This window comes from Buteo buteo, chromosome Z, assembly GCF_964188355.1.
Source record: "Buteo buteo chromosome Z, bButBut1.hap1.1, whole genome shotgun sequence".
Lineage (NCBI taxonomy): Eukaryota > Metazoa > Chordata > Aves > Accipitriformes > Accipitridae > Buteo > Buteo buteo.
The window spans coordinates 56,542,997-56,563,686 of NC_134204.1; the positions used below are offsets into that span (position 1 = coordinate 56,542,997).

Here is a 20,690-nt window from a genome sequence, read left to right on the forward strand (position 1 = left end):
CTGCCTATTTGCAGAGCTAAAGAAGTGGTCCTTAGTGATTTGGGTTAATTTTATTACCCTGTGATTCTTTCAAATATATTTCTGTTTGTCTTCTGTTTTTCTCAGGCAATTCTAGCATGAATTGTGTCTCTAATCTGTACAAGTTGAACAAGAGTACTTTTAACTAAGTTACTTAAAATTCAGTGCATCAGTGTGAATCTTCACACCTCAGAATCTGAATGGTCTCTCCCTGAAATGTGTCTTGTCATTTCAGCATCCAGCTATTTTTCCAAAAAGACTGGATTTGGGCCATATATTTAACATCATTCTGTTATATGCTAGAAATCTGGGGTTTAATTAAAAAATGCCCTATGTCAGTTATTTGGCAATCTTACCGAGACCACTGTCTCAAATTTTTAAAGTGCTAATTCTTAGGTAGTTCTTTTGGACACACTAACTCATACTCAGGTATTTTATACATACATTGACATGTGGTTAAAGATTTTGAAAATGACCTTTTCATGGCTAAAAAGGATTTACCTCTGATTTCTTTGCATTTCTGATCCTCAAGCTATAAACTTGCATTTTAGGGAAGAATTTTAGAGAACTACCTTATGTTGTAAATCCAAACTTAAGAGGTTGCAGAATTTCTTCTTTTTTTTTTTAGCTGCAATTTTTTCCAAGTAGATGATAATAGAATTTTTTTATTTTTAAGAGCTCTTTCTTTGAGTTAAATAACCATTATCCTTTAAGTATAGGATTCATTGGGATGGACTATCTTAGAAGAAGTTTATCCTAAAACTTAAAGAATTTGCCCAGCTTCTATTAGGAGTCACTGCTGTAATACAAAAATTGGTACCTGAAAGTCTCTTCATCTCTCTTCCATTTATCTTTTTTTTTTAAATCAGTTTTTACAGGCTTTTCCAATAAAAGACTGACTGAACACTTTTATTTTTCTATTTTGAAGCAAACTTTTCTTTTATGTCTCCATCACAGTTTGTTTGGGAACAAGAAATGCTTTTTGATGAAGAAGAATCTCTTCATTGCCTGTATTGCCTGGTTTTCCAAGTCAGGTGTTAAAGGTCTATCAAAGTCTGAAAAGTTGAGGGACTATTGCAAGGTCCTTGGTTAGTCACTTCTTACTTTTCTTTCTATAATGCCACTCTATGTCCTAAAATATCTTAACTAAACTTTCGGCTGCTGTGTCCACTGTGTGCCCTTTGACTGCAGTAAAAGCATAGCCATCCAAAGAGAATCTGTTTTAAAGCCAGAAGATCAGTGTCAGCTGAGTTTACCCTTTGGAGAAATGGGCCTGTCCCACCACAGGGAAGGACACAGCCTCAGAGGACACTTGACCAAGCTCTTCTTATGACTGCAAATCCTTTCTGGATGTGCAGGTGTGGGGGGAGTTTCAGTCAGTTCATCTGAAATACAAAGCCTCCTCTTCCAGTACCCTCCATTAAACTGCCTTGCCTCCTCATTGCCATTCAGCGATGGTGCCAAGCTGCATATGTTGGTTGGGCTTGGAGAATAAGAACCATGAAGGTGGTCTGCACAAGACTGCCTATTTAAAAATAGCTGTCTTCTGGGGTTGAGCGTGTTTCCCAGGTGAGCTGAGGACACTTATCATGGAGAGACAGGCTCCAGTCGTTGTTGGTTTCAGGCAGCCTGCTGATTTCTCCTGGGAGCTGCTCCTCTCTTGCCATTGCTAGAGCAGGTCTATCTTGTTGACCTGTTCCCTTAAGAGCTAAGATCATTGGTTCATGCCAGTTTGCATGCCTCTGGGGTGGCAAAGGACTTTTCACAACTCAAGACAAGTCAGCCGAGGAATGTCAGAGTGTAATAAAATTTCATTAGGTTCAGAAGGTAATAAAAATTACATTAAAATAGCCTGCAAGACTCAAAAACTCATCCTGCTTTTTCTTAGCCTTTCCATAATCCTGGACTTTTTAACCAGGAAACTTTTCTTGTTTGGGAGTGCTTAGTACCTTTAAACTGTTCTCCTTTCTCTTTGATGCCTGTAGGTCAGAAGAAACAAGCTCTGTGAGGGAGGCAGGGTCACTGAATCTGCTTTCCGTCTGGATTTATTGCCCTCTGTGTACCTGTAAATCTGTAGTCAAAATGCTTTGGAGCCAGCTCCCCAAGAGCAATGAGGTTGGTTTGCAAAAGCTGCATCCAGCTCCCTTCCCACCACTCCTTGCACAGCACCTACCTCTTGGGAGTTCTCTTACATATAAAGGAAATGTCAGCCACTGCAACCTGCGTGTGAATGCTTCAGGGTCGAAAGCCTTCATCTTCCTATTGAGTGTGCTCCCCTGTACCTGGGAGGGCCCCAAGAGGCTCTCTGCCTTATCACAACACCAGCCATCTTTACTGCTGGAGCTCTTCTCTTCTCGTGCAGCAGGAGCATCACCGTGTCTCTGGGTGTGTTTTCAGGATGGAAGGAAATATATGCCCCTCTCTCTTTCTTCTTTTCCTCAGCTGTTGTGGGAAGGCGGTTGTCGGTCTGTGAGTCAGGCAGTAGCTGTGTTACTGTGACTCAGAGGGACATGGTGTGTAATGGCAGCAGGGATGCTAAGCTGTTACTTACACTGCCACTTCCACAGTGTGGTGTGTAGCATGTCTTGCAAAAAAGCCACAACTCTATGCATATAAGGCATCTCTCTGCCATACTCTGCCCTTCCAGAAGCCAGGGGAGAAGACTGAAATCTAAACTTAAAAACAACTTGGGTATTATTCAAATTATGTAACTCTGCTAAGCAGATGCTATGTCAGGCACACCACCCATTTGACCAGCATAAATTGTATTCCTATTAAAAGCTGCTGCTGCTGCTGCACAGTGTCACATCACCTTAGCCAACCTGTGTGGAAGTAAGGGTCTAGAAGCTTGTCCCAGCTGCATGACACCTCCACAGATAGTCACTGCCAACAAAAATGAAGCAGTGTTGCCTGATCCAGCATGGTCCATAACTGCTTCAGCCCTCTGGGGAAGTGACCACTTCACTGGTGAGCCCTGGAGTCTAATCAGGAAGGTGACAGGTTTCCATCTCTTCCTCAGAAACATGGGGAAAGAAGGGATGTAAATTCACTGTGGGAGAGAGTACCGTAAGCTAGGGATGATACAAGGACAGTAGGAATGTGTTGAAATTTTAGAGGGAAAATTTGGAGCCAGAGAAGAAATAGGTGAGACTGCAGTCACTACATAGGTGCACCTATGACCAGGTGCTTGGCATGCACAAGAAATGCAAAGCCATTGGCTTGAAAAGGCTTTGCCTATAGGCAAAAAAAAAATAAATAAAAAAATCCGAAAATCTAAGCAATTAATAGGACAATCATACAGCTTTTCCTGGAGTTTATTGCAACTGACTCCAAGGGTTGTAAGGGAGAAGGACTTGGAGGTACTGGCAGATGAAAAGCTGGACATGAGCTGACAATGTGCACTCACAGCCCGGAAAGCCAACCATACCCTGGACTGCATCAAAAAAAGCGTGGCCAGCAGGTTGAGAGAGGTGATTCTTCCCCTCTGCTCTGCTCTGGTGAGACCCCAGCTGGGGTACTGCATCCAGCTCTGGAGTCCTCAGCACAAGAAAGACACGGACCTGTTGGAGCAGGTCCAAAGGAGGGCCATAAAAATTATCAAAGCGATGGAACACCTCTCCTATGAAGAAAGGCTGAGAGAGTTGGGGTTGTTCAGCCTGGAGAAGAGAAGGCTCCGAGAAACCTTATTGTGGCCTTTCAGTACATAAAGGAGGCTTATAAGAAAGATGGGGACAGACTTTTTAGTAGGGCCTGTTGCCATAGGACAAGGGGTAATGGTTTTTACACTAAAAGAGGGTCATTTTAGACTAGATATAAGGAAGACATTTTTTACAATGAGGGTGGTGAAACACTGGAACAGGTTGCCCGGAGATGCCCCGTCCCTAGAAACATTCAAGGTCAGGCTGGATGGGGCTCTGAGCAACCTGATCTAGTTGAAAATGTCCCTGCTCGTTGCAGGGAGGGTTGGACTAGATAATTTTTAAAGGTCCCTTCCAATGCAAACCATTCTATGATTCTATGATCAGTGGTGTAAAGTCCAGCTAAAAGCCAGTCACCACAGCAGTACCCCAGGATGGATACTAGGGCCAATGCTGTTCTACCTCTCCATTAATGCCTTGGACGAGGGACAGAGGGCATCATCGGCAAGCTGCAGACTGTCCAGGAGGGGAGGAGCGGTTGATGCACCAGACAGCTCTGCTGCCATTCGTGTATGCAACCCTGAGAAACCTGCTCTAGTTGACCCTGCTTTGGGGAGGGGGTTTGGACTAGTTTGTCTGCAGAGGTGCCTTCCAGCGACAGCCATGCAGTAGCTCAGATTTTCTGAAAGAGCTTGCTCTAATTTTTTAACAAGTTTTGACAGATATTTGCTTTTTACTGATGCTTAACTACTTTGCAGACCTTTCTTGTGTTTGTGTGTCTGTGCACTGAGGGTTTCACTGGCTGTCTCAGGTTCACAGCAATGGGCATGTGGCAGCTCAGGCCGAGTGTGAGAGGGGGTGTGTAGGAGAAAGTTACATTGTCATAGCTATTTTTTCTGTTTACTAGTATATATTAGGGTGTTGTCCTCTTATTAGTATTGAGAATGAATAACTTTTACTGTATTTATTTCATACAGAAGTGCTCTTGTGAACCTCTACACATTCTGCCTTACACACTTTCTTTCTTTCTACTGCAAAATTTTCTTCTTTGGAGTCCCAGCAGCTAAAAAGCATTAGGGCCACCACAGTCTTAGAAGACTGGAGGATAACATGTCTTCATTGGCATAACAGACCATGGGTCCTTGCAGAAGTGGACACATTGTGCCTTGTGTCCCCTGAAATGGACAATGGGTTTCCACTGCAGAAACGACTTTTTTTTCTGGAGACCTCATTTGCCATATAAGTCATAAAGCAGTGGTCCAGCACATGCACATGAAATGGCCTGTTTGCTTCACAGGTGTGTCTCTTGACTTCCTGGATCCCTGCTACTTTATGTTGGGGTGACTGTAGTGTTAGTTTAGGCTGATCCTTTCAGATGGATTGTCAGACCATGCTTATCATGCATGTGAAGTTATCTAAAATGATTTTAAAAAAAAAAAGGAAAAAAAAGGAAAAGTGATAAAGCGAAGAGTGGTTCATGTGGTTCACCACAGTTGAGTGATCAGCTGACTTTTTAAAAAAACCAAAATCATACTAAGTATAAGCTCAGTCTCGCTCCTTACTACAGAGGGGGGAAGCCACATATAAGTGGGTGATTTTGGCTGCCCCACATATGGAAAAAGGTAATCTTTCCTTTCTGCTTTATTTGCCATCACTGAATCTGCCTTACAAAGGAGATCAAGAGAGACGCGTACTCTGTGGTATCTGGTGGGGCATGGGCTGTCTTCTCCTGCCTGGATTCTTCAGTGTCTAACAAGGATCAAGCTTACATTGTATTATCCTTTTTAGTGAAGTACTGATAGGATGTCTGTCTTCTGTCTGTCTGATATTTCTGCAACTTGTTGAAAATTGTAATTTTTTTGCCATATTTTGCCTACTGTCAAGTGTTGTTGAAATTGGTTGAGTGCAGAATTTTTTTCAGGTGCAGAAGGAGGACGTCAGCAGACAAGGAAAACAGGATCATGTATGCTGGATTTTAAGATGTCATTATAAATGCAGCTGGGTTTAAAAACACAAAAAGTTCATTACATTTGCTAGTCTCTCAGGATCTGACAGTCTTTTAAGAGTCACTTTGGACAACAACTTCATTATAAGAAAATGAGGCAAGTATCTTCTATTTCAATAAATGTAAGGGGGGTGTTGTTTGGGGTTTATTTTGGGTTGGTTTGTTTGGGGTTTTTTTGTTAGTGAAAAAAAGAAAAGGAATAGATGATTGCTCTGAGTTTAGCCTTGGCAAATCACAAAGCTACTTTACTTACTAAAAACCCAGCTGTCCCCAAAACACATGTTCTACACTGGCAACTGGCAACATCAACACTTTCCCATGGTTTAAAGGCCAGGTTGAATATCTTGGCAGTGAGACATTGGAACTGCATTTTGCAGAATGTCATGGTAATTAACAACTTTTCTTCTACCAACTAAAAGAGTTTTTTACTGAATTTGCATTCTCTAGAAATAAATATGCTTATTAGGAAGGAGGACATTTTTAGTGATACAAAAGTTATTAAAGGCAGTAAATTAAAGCTCTTAAATGAAAACCTTACCACAATGAGAATATGTAACTTGATACTAGAAAATGGAATTTATCTGGAAGACATTCAGGTTTGCAATCTAAGGCATTCTCTTTCTGTAGGTAATAGAGGTTTGCAGACAACTAATGCAACATACACATCTTGATTTATTGATGTTTAATACTAGCAGTATGTGAGATGTGTCCCAGATGTAGTGGTAGGAAGTGTGAAAGATTATTTTTTGTTAGCTTTTTGCGGGGCACTTGTTCCTAACTAAATATTTTCAACTGTGATGTAATACTTGCTCTCCTTTCACTTTCTTGCTGGATGGCACAGCCTTTGCAGAAGCTGAATCCGAAGGAGACAATTCTAAGAGCCAAGAGAATGCATCTGTGTCCATTTAGGTGTTGGCAAAACCAGGCAGACCGAGCAATAGATCAGGCAGCATTCCTGGAGCTACTGAGCACTCGTGCAGAAGCTCTTTTCTCATGGGTATAAGACCAATAATCTGCAGGATGTTTTCTCCTTGCTGTCTCACAAGGAATACTATCAATCTGAATTCTTGAAATATACTAATTTAAATTCTGCAAGTTGCGGACCATTCACAGTCGAGTAAAATGTGCTGGATGTAAAAAAAAAAAAAAAAAAAGAAATCTTAACTTAATTTTATTCTGTCCCTTTATTCCTGTTCATGAGGCCATAAGCAGGACAGGTCTGGTTGTCTCTGTGCTATTATGAGGCAGACTGCTGCACTACCATGGGCCTCCCACAATGGTTAGTATGCACTGGCAGATGGTACCCTGCTCTTCTGAATGTTCCTGCATAAAGTAACTTAGTAAAACCCCAGTGGCTGAGGAACTACAGTGGAACTGAATAGGTCTGGCTTTCATTCCTGGCTTTGCTGTAGATTGTCTGTATGACGTTGGATGGAGTTTGGTTTCTTTTATATGGAGATGGAAGCCAGATATGATTTCTTTTTCCTGTTTATTTTGGCTGGAGCTTCAGGGCAGGGGCTGACTCTCAGTGTGTTCTGCAAGACAGGGAATGGCAGGAGCTCCCCATCCAGGAATTCAGGACTGGTGTCCTTTGCACTGTTGGGGAGGCCGTGGCTCCTCACTGCTCGCTGGATGTGGCTGCTCACCTGCTTGCTATGGAGGGATCTGGAGTCACACTAGATAGTGCCAGAGCCCCACGAGTGGGTAGGTCTCATTCCTGACAGCAGCAGTCCACAAGAGAAATGCTAAAGGTAGCCTTAGCTGAGAAGTGAATTAAAATGGTTGTCTTGTTACCAGATTAGTCATAGGTGTGTTGTAGGGGGGCAGTCTGGCAGAACTTTGTTGTACTTATTTGCAGAAGAAAGTGGAAAAGCATGTTCAACAAAAGGAACAGAAGCCAAGCCAAGTCCCCAGTGACCTATTCTTCTTCCTGCTAAGTGGCTACATGTGTTTTATTGCTGAGCAGCCAGCAAAAACTTTCAGGGAAATTTGGGTGGGGTGTGCTGGGACTGCTGACTCAGTGCAGCTCTTGCAGCCTATTCAACAAAAACATCTGGTACAGCTCTGATTTACACTTGTTTGAAAAGAGAAAAGCAGGTGCATCTATTGCTGCAGTGGGAAGCTGTTAAACGAAGGGACCTTCTCCCACACCACCGCTCACCAGCGTGACTCTGCTGTGTCTTGGGAGCCATCTCTTCTGCGACTGTTACACTTCAGAAGCCTCATACTCTATCTCAGCACCTAAGTGTTAGACATCCCTCAATCAACTGACAATGAGAAAGCACTATTTCTTTCTTACATGGAATAATTTATATCCCTAATGAAGGATTTGACTGTTTGGTGTAAGTGTCCTGTTTTCAACCAGTGGGGTGAATTTAAACTGATTTGGTGGATTGATTCAACTGAATGGAAAAGATCTTAAAATGAAATAGAAATATGCACCCAGGAGCTAAACAACCAGTAAAAATTGTTGAAGCTTTCTCCTGCAAAAGAAGTCTGACCTAACAGATCCACTTAATAGAAGTATTAAGTACTGATAACTTTGCCATGCTACCCTGCCACAATCCAGGAAGAGGAGAAAGAGTTGTGAGGTGAGTGTGCCTCTCTGGTGTTGGTGCTGAAGAAGGTTGAAGGCCAGCTCTGCATTGGGTGTAAGCATGCACGAGCACCAGTTGAACTGTCCTGTTCTGCAGCCTCTTGGGCATCGATGTAGCCATCCACGAGAAATGCCAGGATATATTCCCATCTGCAGTGCTCCTTTTCCAGCAGTCTGGCACCAGTTTGAAGTGTAGTGACCGTTTGCATTGTAAAGCTAAACTTAATGAAGTAGATACAGTTGGGCTTAAAGGCTGCGGTTCACCAGTGCATGTCTCTAGGATTAGGCTCGCATGGTTTCTTTGACATCACTGGAGTTAACACTGGCATGAAGTTGCAGTAAGTACCAAATGGAGCTCTAATCCTCTGTCACCAGTCAGCAATGTGCTCTTGTGGCAAAGTAGGTCAACAGCATCCTGGACTGAATTAGGACAAGTGTTGCAAGGAGATCAAGGGAGGAGATCCTTCCACTCAGCTCAGCACTGGTGAGACTTATCTACAGTGCTAGCTCCAACTCTGGGCTCTCCAGTACAAGAGAGACATGGAGACACTGGAAAGAGTCCAGCAAAGGGCCACAAAGAGGATGGAGAAGTTCGAACATCTGACATAAGAGGAGAGGCTGAGACAGCTTGGACTGCTTAGCCTGCAGAAGAGAAGGATCAGGGGGAATCTCATCACTGTGTACAAATACCTGCTGGGAAGGAATAAAGATGGAGCCAAAATCTTTTCAGAGGTGCCCAATGAAAGGATAAGTGGCAATGGGCACAAAGGGTTTTTTGGTTGGTGGTTTGTGGGGGTTTTTTTGTGGGCTGTTTGTTTTGGTTTTTTTTCTGTTACAGTGGTTGAACACTGGCACAGGGTTGGCCAGAGAGGTTGTGGAGTCTCCATCCCTGGACATATTAAAAACCTGACCGGATGATATCCTGAGCAACTTGCTCTACATAACCCTGCTCTGAGCAGGGTTTGGACTAGATATCTCCAGAGATCCCTCCCAGCCTCAACCATTCTGGGATTCTGTCACTGAAAAAAGTCTCAGTATAACAGCCAGCGGCACAATGGGTACTGAACTGCCATGGTCTTTAACTCACCTTAATTGTGGGCAGATCCAGTTCATGTGCTGCCTAAACTTCGCTTGGCAGTCTCTTTCTTCTAAACTTGGTTCATACTAATGCAGATAACAAGGAAACACTGTGACAGATTCTATTAGGGCACAAACGATTGTCTAAAGTGTAAATAACCCTGAGAATTACAGAAACATTTGGGGAGAAGGGTTAACAATGCCCTGACTGTTACTCAGTGACTGTCAGAGTAAATAAGCTTAGCTAGCAAACAGGTAAGTGCTCTCCTGAGCCAGTCAAATGCAAGGTGGGATCTGTAAGTCAAACCATTATTCAGTTTTGCATGTCATTTTGCTATAAAAGGCCCCATGTGTTAAATTCCATGTACAGTTTTCATATGGTTTTGCAGTTACATGTACTGTGATTAACCCTGCGACTTGTACTTCATTAACAATGCTTCAGGCAGCGGTTGAGCTGAATAGAACCTGGATAAATCTTCCATAGTTGCTTCAGCTTTGCAGGACCAGGAATTAGTAAGAAACATGATTAACATTGTTACTAAATTTAGTTTTCACAGGTTTGCTTTCCCAATAAGATGGCATTTCTGTAAGGCAAATATGGGTAGAATAAACTTGATGAGAACAGGAGTCCCAGATCTAGCCTGTGATGTGTGTAGCAGAAGACTGCCCGAAGCATCCAGCTAGACACTGTAATCCCGAGGAGTTTGGCCAAGGCTGCTCTGCGGTTTGGGAACACAAGTTCGCCTGAACCTCAGGGCAGTGTTTGTTACCTGGCAAAGGCCTTGCAGAGAGCTTTTGAAGCCTTCCTGGGTGGAACAAAAGCACTCTGTGCTATTCTAATTTTTTAGATCTATGTAAGTGATCCCTAAACTTCTGAGAAGCCCCAGTGAGAGGGGACAGTGAGGCTTTACTAAAGCAGCTTCTTTAAAACACTATACTATCTATGCAAAAACACTTCCATTGTAACATGCTAGCTATGTTGAAAGGAAAAAAAAAGAATCTGAATGTTTTGTGGCAGTGGCAAGGAGTGCTGGGGATGGACTTGTGGATTATGATGTTGTGAGAAAACGTTTTGACTGATGGAACCCACCGGGTTCATACCCAGCCAGTGTTCCTTTGTGTTTGCAGGTGCTTGCTGTATTTCTTTGTCTCTTGACTAGTGTTTTCTCATTTCACGTGCATTTGCTCGCTCAGAACACTGTGCTTTGGAACACAGCTATTATTTTAAATCACCTGCTCTCACACACAATGTACAAACAGGCTGTAAAATCAAGGGTGACTTTTTTGTTCATGTATGTGATGAAGTCTCTTACCTGGATACTGACCTTGTCACCCATTGTTCTTGGCTTTCAGCTCAGCAGTTCTGTCAATTACCAGGCAATAGAACATATGACTGTGGCTTAATTAGGGAGTGAAGAAACACAGCACTTTCTTCCCAAACTGAAGAATGTGACTGCAGTCTTCAAAAGGCTTTCCTGTATGTCTTGCTCCAGGGTGTAGCATGGTGCTAATGGTGCTTAGGCTCTCAGGGCACAGAAAGGGTATTAGCAAGGCCTTCCCACTCTAAGGGTCTAGTGGTGAGTGCCCAACATTATAATAGAAGAGGTGCAGCCAAGTGAGGTCTGTCAGTGTGTTTGCTTTTGGAGTGCGCCCTCAGCTGCAGAGGGGCTAGGATGCCACTGGCACTGCAGATGTCCAGGTCTTGAGCCTCCCTGTAACCAGACTCAATCTTCTTTACACACGTGACCTAACATCCTTAAGAATAAGTGGACTGAAGGATACTTCAGTTTGCAAGAGACCCCACCTTTGTCCAATTAGGTCTTGAAAGACTCTAAGGATTGAGACTGCACATCCTCTTTGGGTCCCAGCTCCACTGCTGGGCTGCCCATGCAAGAAAAAGCTTCTGCTTATACCTGGTCTGAAGTGGTCTTGTTCAGCTTTTGCCCATTGTCCCTCACCACCCCAAGAAGAGAAGTGCCTGGCCCCATCTCATTGATCCCTTCCCCATGGGTACTGGGGTGCTGCTAGGCTGTGGTGTATTGACTGCTCCCTGCAACCCGGTGTCAGCTGAAAACCTGAGAAGAATCTGCTTCACCACCTTCCCCAGCTCCCTAATAAAGGTGGTTTTCTCTACCTCCCCGCAATTGAGGTGTTACCATTAATTATGCTAAATCAGACTAGCCTAGCTAGCCTGAAAAGTGCCTTTTCACCCTGAGTTCTGCCCCACAACTGTACAGGGAGTGAACAAATATTTTATCCTAGTTGGTTTTGCAATTCAAACTTAATATCATTGAATGTCCTTTTGATCTTCTGCCCTGAAAGAAGCAGGATGGCATACTGCTGACTTATTTTCCCTGTTCATTTTTAACATGCGCCCCCCCCCCCCACCCTTACAAAGGTAATCTAATCTTGACAGTGTCTTGACTCTTTCTTTTTATTCTTTCACTGTCCTCTGGGAGGTGGAGTGACAACTGATTCACCCCAGTGTCCAGCCAAGGACAATTGACAGATGCTCTTTTTCTGTATTATGACTTATTTCTTATGCATTCTGCTAGGTGTTTAACTTCATAAATCACTGTTTCATGTGAAAGGAATTTTTATGGAACTGATCTTGCTGGGTGCCTTTCTTGGGCAAAGTTGGTGAATTTTAAACTCCAGGGAGTGCACAAGAATATTTATGTGAATACACATGTACACACATGCAAGCACATACACACAAAAGAATTGATTTTTTTTTCCCTCCTGCAGCTTAGAATTTTATATTTAAGAATGTTTTCTCCAACTGGTGTATTATTTCTGCTTTTGCTTTTTAGTGTTTTAGTTACCTAATGGTCATACTGCTCCTTCATGTGGATTTAAAGACCACAGCTGACTCCAGTTTCCTTCCTTTACAGAGATGCTGAAGGAAGTGGCTGGAAGTAGCTGAGCTACAGCCCATGACAGTGTGTCTGTTTGGGATTTCTGACCCACTGAGATGAACACAGGTTAATTGTTATGATCAGCTAGTCATGTGGTGATAACAGTCTGTCAGGGAGGTTGATCCAGACAGTTGCTGTGGAGTGACGAAGAATGCTTCCACAGCTCCAGTGAAGGACTTTTACGCTGAGCTGCAGTAGATGAAGCTCTGACCTGTTATTTATTTATTTGGTTGGTTTTTGTCACCACTGAGATGAAAGCCCTGTTCCTGGGACATACCCGTAGCCTGACACGAATGAAAGAAGTGAGGTCCAAGCTGTGTGTAGGAAGGGAAGTACAAATATGATCCTGTAGCAGCAATGCAATGATGTACGAAGCAAAACTTAAAAATATAGTGTGGATAATGGAGAGAGGGGAGGAAGGAGTGAGAAAGAGGAAGTAAGAGAGGAGAGAAGGGGAAAGCGAGGGAGGGAGGAAGGTGATTTTGGGTTCCCTTACACAAATGCCTTTCTGTTTGATGCGGCATTGACCAACCTGTGGCTCTTAAATGAGCAGCTCAAGTGCACCTACATGATAAGGCTACCTCATGTGTTCGATAGCTGATGCTGCTGTCCTTGCTGGTGACCTGGAAAGGGACCACAGCTCTTTGTGTGGGTGACATTTACAGCTGGTCCAGTGTAGACCAAGAATGTGAAGAGTAATGAGGACAGGGAAATAACATCATGTGGTTATTGCAAAATCTGAAAAAAAAGGAGCAAAAATTTACACAGTGACATTGAAATAGGGAAAATATAAAGTAATCTGAAATGGAGCACACACATGTTCTCTGTGGGTGAGAATGATGTGGGAAGCGTGGAGCTGGAGGAGTGAGCCACGCACTGTTGTCAATGCTGATTTAGCAATGACTATGCTGTATTCCCTGCACTGCCTGAGCAAAAGCACTGTGTCTTGGAAAGAGGAGAAAGTAGGCACTGTCTGTACCTACTCCAGTTCAGCTGCTGCATTCAGGGCTTGGCAACAAACTTCTAAAAACCTATTAAGGGGCTGGAGGGAACTGCCAAGTGATGAGGGTCTGTGAGGACTGGCTGATGTGGAACCTATGAAATTGGGAAGGCTGAGAGCCTGGCTAAGTACAGGGGTGTGATTGCAGCTTGTCTGTCTTCAAGGCAGAGGTGGAGCAGCCTGTGGCTGAGTTACAGACTTCAGGTTTACCACAGACAGCTCTCAGCTCATGAATTTTCTGCATTTACTAAGGAGAACACTAAAATGTGTGTTCACACTTGGTCTGCTGAAGCCCTGCTGGGTTTTCAGAAGAAAAAACTGATCCATAAATAAGACAACTCCTTAGTGGTGGAGTACAGAATAAAGAGACAAAAATTTAAAACAAAGCAAAGCTGAGCTTTCTGGGACTAATGAAAACATCCTCAAGCCTTGTGTTTTGCAAGGGACTGCAGTGGATGATGTGGTATGTCTGTCTTTGCTTAATCTGTACAGCTAATTAGCAAATGAAGGCACAATATGAAATCTCTGCTGGTTGTTTCCATCTGGGAGACAAAGATGGTGGTAAATTTCTTAGAAGATTTTATGAAGAGCTGCCAGTGACTGGGTCTCAAGGAGACTGGCCTGAGCAGCATGGACTCGGTTGGGAGTCTAGCAGTTGCACTGACCTGCATGTGGGAGTACATTTGACAACAGCCTGGTCATTTCAGAGGGAGGTGAAGTCAGCTCTGGCTGCCACAGGGATTGCTTCTGCAACAGCTAGAGATTGTTCCTGATCTGGCATTCTTTTCTACCAGGAGAGAAGTGTGGTATTTCGGCACTGAGCAGGAATGGTGTTGCTGTCTTGGTACCGTTTCTTTCACGCCTCTCAAATGTTTCTTGGCCTGGATTATCAGACACAAAATTTGTTTGAACACTGCAGCTCTTGGTGCATCACTGTGCAAAAGATGTTTATTTGGTTGTCTCTTTCTGCACAACCTCTTTTAACCATCTTGCATTAGGATTTTGCTGTAAACTGATGTATGCAAGATCTCATCTTCAGGCTTGCCTGTTTCTGTTAAGTTAGGCTCTTACCCAAGCAAACACTTTACTATGTATTTGAAGACAAGCCTCCTGCCCTTGCTGAAGTCATTAAGACTACTTGGGTCATTAGTTCTGATTTATGTGTGCATACATGTGACTAGCAATGTTGCTTAGTGGCTATGAGAAAATACTTCCCCCTAGGTAGATCGCTGACAAAACACAAGACAGGGGGCTCTGTCTGTAAAAATCATGCAGTTACAAAAACTCTTCCCCTTCAGCTTAGCCTGATGAAATCTGTGGCATCTATCCAGATGAAGACTGGAAATGTTTGTGTTCCTTTTTTAGCTCACTGGGTTTGTGTGTGTGCCACAGGCACTTTATATCGTTCTAGTATATTTATACTTTCAACTTATTGATTGGTAGATGGGATGATAGGCCTTTGGATTTATTTTGCTGCTCATTTGTAATTAATTTGGCACAGGCATAAAAAAATCAACCTTTATTCATTTACCATCCATTCACCATGATTGTTTTTTAGAAGGCTTAAAAATAGAACATCCATGCACTAGGCAACTGGCTGACATACGCATGGTTCCAGACATGTTGCTGTAAGATCTGGCTGTAAATTTCATCTACATTTTTCAAAAAGGGGGTATACTCTTAGGCCACCTGTACAGATGTGAGGAACCCCCAGCCATCCTGGTGAGTGCCTGTGCAGGGCTGCTGAAATGTTTGTCGGTGTGACTTCCCCCAGTGTGTAGTATGGCCCTGCTGGATAGAACTGAAGGGGGAAGGCTGTTGTTTTGAGAGCATCTCTGTGTGCCCTGCAAGCTCTTGAGGGTGATCTGCACTGGGTGGAGTAGGAGGTCACGAGAGAAGGATGGCCAGAGAAGTGAGCTTGGGGCTCTTGGAGAGAAGGCAAACCTGCTGCTTTCCCCATTGGCAATCCTGTTGCTGGAGCAGAGTCATGAACTTGTAGAATAACCATGCTGCTCCTGAGTCCTGATCACTCATACTCCACTAGGCTGATCACACACAGTTCACAGGGACTATTCTCTGTATCACTTTCCCCAGCTGCCAGTAACAACTGCCTGTAATTTGCCTTGATAAATACAGCAGGTATGAGCGTTTAATTCAAAATGACAATTTAAGGTTTCAAAGCAATTCACCTGCTCTGCAATGCTTTAAAGATCTCCCAAATGCAATCTTTTGTATGTACTTAAAATCTGCCTGTGCCACTACTCAAATATATTTATAGGCTACTGGTGGGCTGCCTATGAAAATTCTCATCCCACAGTTTTTCCTTCAGGTTGGTGAATGCTGATATGTTTCATGAAGGTTAATGCTACAAAGAGAGAGAAGCAGCTGCTCAGGATGGGATTGTAAATGCCTGCTAACCCCCTTAATCTGTGATCTCAGTAATGTGTTCACTGCACACTGTAGAAGCACAGTTCTGTATCACTCATGCAGAATCAAAGGGTTGTTTCATTTTCCTTGATCCTTTCTGTATATCCACCTATGTCTGCTTTGAATCACTCCTCCAAATTATTTTCTGCAGTATTCCACTCCTGTCCAAAAAAAATTGAAAAAAAGAAAAGGCTCAGCTCCTCCCTATTTTCCTGCCCCTCCTCCTCCCAGTGTGCAAGCATGCCCAAGATGAATCACTGCATAATTATATTCCTATTGCTTGTATCCTTCCGTTGGTTCTCCCTTTCCGCTTGTTTCATGCTCACTTGCCAATCAAGCCTAACATGTGGGGGCCCTGGTTCATTAACCCCAGGGAAGACCTTCAGCAGCAGTCTAGTGGACACTTGAGAGCCTCCAGCTCATGTCACAGTCCTAGAGGGCAGGCTCAGCACAGCTTTGCAGGTACGCCATCCTGTAATGTGCCCTGAAAAATTGAGCTCTGCTTTAGGCTCCTGGCCACACTGTGGCTTTGAACTGGTGTCTGAGGCAAGAGAAGAGTTTGCCTGACTTTCCAGCTGTGCACAGGGAGGCACAAGCCAGGGGTGTGCTGTCTTTCAAGGGCAATGGTGGGTGGCAGGGCTGCAGTTATACTGCAGTCTCCTGTAATAGTGGGTTTGACAACAGGGAGGGAGCCAAGGTAGGCCAGCACTTGGTAAATGAGGTGAGGATTTCACAGGGATTTGACAGGGATATGCTGCATTTTCTGCAGACACACTGCTGTGTTTCCTGGGGTGGGAGCTGGCTCTTCCTAGGCATCCCCCAAGAGGACAGCCATGTCTGTAGCATGGGGAGCAGGGCAGAGCTGCAGTTTTGAAGGCTCGACACAAGCATGCCCTAAGATCTGCTGATCAAGATTAAATATCAAATTAAGAAATGGGGGCTGGACACTCATGGAGTCAGAGATCTGACCAGGTAGACGTGGCCCTCAACTTCCCTCACTGACAATGAGTTACGTGGGTTGAGGCGGGATCACAAGCATGTCAGGAGCCTAAAGCAGCTGGGTGCTATTCCAGTGTCTTTCTTCAAACCTCCCAGCTGCAGAGCTGAAACACATAGCTCTGTACACCAGGAGTGAGGAGCCTATGGAGTGCAATTGTAATATCTGTTGTATATGGTGTGAAAGTTGCAGGGACATCTTACTGGTGACCTCTCCTGTTTCTCAGTGCCCTCATTACTGACTCAGCCTGTCTGTCAGCGTGTTGTAACCCATCTCTGTTCTTTGAACTCTCTTCTTTGGATTTCAAGTTTATGGCCTAGGTATCAACACTATTAGCCCATTTGACCAATTAAGAACACAGTCCTGTTTCTATAACAGTTGCTGTTCACTTGCAAAATTTTGGGACTGCAGGTTACAGATCATCACACTTGCAGAGTCTGCCCAGCAGCTATTTGCACATCACCACTTGTGTGCCACTGTAAATTAGTTCCTATAGCCATAGTGGTACAAAACAGTGACTGGGAAGTGCAGTGGCTGCTGCGCGTTTCCGCATGCAGTATTTCTCCTAGGATGTTTAAAGGAGCCATGCCTGTGTACAGTTTTGACAGGTAAGCCCTATGTGTTGTCCCTCCTGGCTTCTATGGAGGTAGCATCTGCCATCTCTTTGTATTCCAGGCACATGTCACTCCACCGTGAGTATGTAATATTGGTTAAATCATAATTCTGTTTTTGCACAGGGGAATGTCTTGTGGGAGAGTGAGCAGTATCTGTTTTTGGAAATCTGGCACTGGGGCTTGCTTGATGCGAGGAAGAGCTGAGATGTAATGCTGGTTTACTTTGTGGAGGTGCACTCAGCCAGCACCCTATTTGCTTTGTAGTTGCTAAAGAAAAATGAGACATACAATGGGCGTTTCTTTCAGTGGTGCTAAGATACTGCAATGAAAAGCTAGCCTGGAAATATACTCACTTCAAAGAAATACCAGCCCAAAATGTGTTCTTCGAGTTTGAATGTTAGTCAGCTTAATTAACATTTTGGCAGCTAAATACTAGCACTTCTATTTACAGGGACAATGGCCAGGGAATAGGTTATTGGACGCTGCAGTTCTGATCTGTTGTATGTGCCTGACCTCCATTTCCACCCTCTCTCTTTGGTTTCACTAGTTTGCTCAGCCTGTAGCTGTAATAATAAGGGCATTCTTGGAGTGTTAGCGGACATTCTGTAGCATAGCCAGGTGCTGCTGGAATACCACTCCCTGTGGTTTTCAACGTTGCTTAGTACTCCTTGGTCCCCATCCTTGCAGAGCTGTGTAGAGCCACCAGCTCCAGCCAGCATCCCTGCTTTCGGGAGGGTCTGGGTTTCCTGGTGGGAGCTGGGGACTTTTTCTCTCCCTGCTCTGGCTGCGCCTCACCTTCTGGCTGTCACTGCTTCTTGCACCTGGTTTCAGTCATCTCTGCTGGATTGCTCTGTTCTTTTCTGGCTCTGAGCTTTGTGGCTGCAGAGCACTGGACTCCCCAGGCTGCAATTTGACCTGCTGCTTTTCCTTGGCCAGCTTTGTCAGTTTCAGCTGTGTCTGGGCTGCTTGTTTTTCTGTTGAGGTTTATGTGATGACTTCGTTTCTTCTTTTTTTTTTAATTTTTGTGCTGCAGAGGTCCTAGTGCTTCAAGACCCTTTTGCAGGTTTATTCAGTGCTTTAGCTCCCATTTCGTAGCTGTAAGGTCTTCTAGCCGCATGTGACCATGCAACACCAGCACCTCAGCCAACATCTCACCTGGCCTTTCTGTGGAGCAGGGGTCTCCTCTGTTTTCTGGAAGGCAGGGATGCTGCTTCACCTTTGCTTGGTGGCTGTTTGCAGCAGAGGAAGGCAGGCCATGGGGAGAAAGCAATGCTCAGTTCTTCCTGTGCTGCTGTGCCCTCTGCAGCACCCACAGAGCTGGGTAGCTGAGAAGAGCATGCTGTATCCTCCACTGCAGCACATGCTCCCTCTAGGATGTGCTGGGCACAGTTGTCCCCTGGTGCAACCCTGCCCAGTGTACGATTTTCCCAAATAGATACAATATGGTTCTTAATGCCTAATTCTTATTCTGAGAATACTTTCCTGCTCCTTGCTGGAAAGATGATTAATACTGCATTGCCCAGCCAGTCACACTATCCCCAGTAGAGCTATAAATAAATACCACCCAGCAGTTGCATACAGCAAGCCCTATTTTATTATTTTCCATTCATAATACAAAACATGAGAAGCGATTACCGTTTAGAGAAGAGGCTGAGTAACAGCTATAGTTTAGTAGGCACGTCACTCTGGCATCCTCCAACATCCAGGGGACAAAGAAATCCCACACTTATTTTTGTGTAAGTTTTACTGTTCTCTAGTTATGATGGTTATTTGTCCATCTAGTTGGCTGGGACACATGATTAAATGTGCAATGTGCTTCATGTGGCCCTAGGTAGGAAGGTTTTTCCTGTTCAAAATGAGGTGAAAACCCTTCACCAGGACTTGCTTTGTTCAGTGGAAAATTGGTTTCTTAGCCAAAATGCAAACAACTGTTATGGTTGCCATGGTATCTTCATTTCTTATGAAACAGAAGTCCCTTCCAATGTTGGGCAAGCAGTTTTTTCGTTTAAAAAAAAAAAAGATAAAATATTTTTAAAGTACTCCAGTTTTGGATATTAAAAATGTCAAGGGAGGACTGAAGCCCTTCACAGGAATGGTTTCCACTGACATTTTACTAATTTATTTAAGATTTGGAGTTTTCCTTTTTAAAAAAGTAAATCATGAAAACTATGAGAACCCCAAAGCTTTAGAGATTCCCACCCAAAAGTAATTTTCAGACGGCTGTATTAACGACCCTGCCTGAGCGCTTCAGGTGTGAGTCATTCCGGAGGGCGGGTGGATGGGAGGAGGGATGCGGGAGAAGGAAGGGGCTGGTGTCTCTCCCGTGTGGGATGGGGCAGGTGAGGGGGCTGGTGATGCGGATGCCTCCGTGCAGAGGGAGGATGGGCCAGGCTCGGGGTGTGCCGCCAGGTCCCTGCGGGCGCTGGGGACACAAGCCCCTGCCTGCCAGACAGCTGCCTTGTGAAGTCTCGGGCGGCTGCATGCAGTATACCGGCCCCTTAGGTACCAGCCCCTCAGCGGGAATGTAAAGCCTTGCAGGGGAAATGCAGTTTTCCGGCTCTTACTGTCAGTGTGTGGCTCAGGGACTTGGGAAAGCCTTTCATTGCTGTTAGATGAAGGCTTCCAATTAGGAGGGTTTTGTTTTCATACAGCTGCGAGCTTTCTGAAATGTATCAGGAAAAAATATCTGCCATGACAGTATTATTCACCAAAGCATAGTTTTTATCAAATACAGTGCACAATAAACTTGCAGAAACTACGTGATTTGTTGAAAAAAGTTCAAGGCATTTAGTAAGATGTTTCATAAGATTCATTTCTTTGTTATACATCTCTAAAAATTGAATCCCCCCAGACCCCTTGCACACAAATTGTTTTATGATCTTTTTGTGTGATACTTCCTCCAGCTTACTAAGGCACTTGCTTAATGATTAACTGAAAGAACTTAACTGGTCCTGCTAAAGACACACTTTCTTAGAAATCAGCCTATAGAAAGTCGTTGCAGGATTGCAGTCTTTGTGGTTTTGCCACAGGAAGTCAAACACAGAACTAATAAAAACATCATTGAAGAAACAAATCAGAATCAAGGTAAGGATTTACAAAAAGAAAATGAGAGCTTGATCTTGTGAAAGCCTCTGGATGGTGGTCGTATAATTAATTGCTAAATCCTCATTGCTAGAACTCCTTCTTGCTAGCTTTTGGTGAAAGAGGATCGTATTTTTCACAGAACACCAAGTAAACTGTAGAGTAGTCATAAGCAAAAACTGGAAACTTTAGAAAAACATGAGAAAACATGCCTATAGAGAAACATCCAAATAACTCATTAATCACTTACTCAGGTCTTTGGCCCCCTATTCTGAGACTGGGGGATGAAGGTTATCAGTTATACATCCCTATTGTTCAA

General features: G+C 43.9%; 1 long non-coding RNA gene across 4 annotated transcripts in view; it reads left to right on the forward strand.

Moving 5' to 3' along the window:
* The window catches only part of LOC142026506 (uncharacterized), a 126,675-nt gene that overhangs the window by 38,073 nt on the left and 67,912 nt on the right, over positions 1 to 20,690 (forward strand). The window contains exons 4-5 of one of the 4 annotated variants that reach the window (XR_012648842.1): positions 5,578 to 5,758; positions 6,503 to 6,713. The exons of the other annotated variants lie outside the window; for them this stretch is intronic. This is a non-coding gene — a long non-coding RNA (uncharacterized LOC142026506). Of the gene's footprint in view, positions 1 to 5,577; positions 5,759 to 6,502; positions 6,714 to 20,690 lie in introns of those variants that run through there. 4 annotated transcript variants of the gene reach the window in all.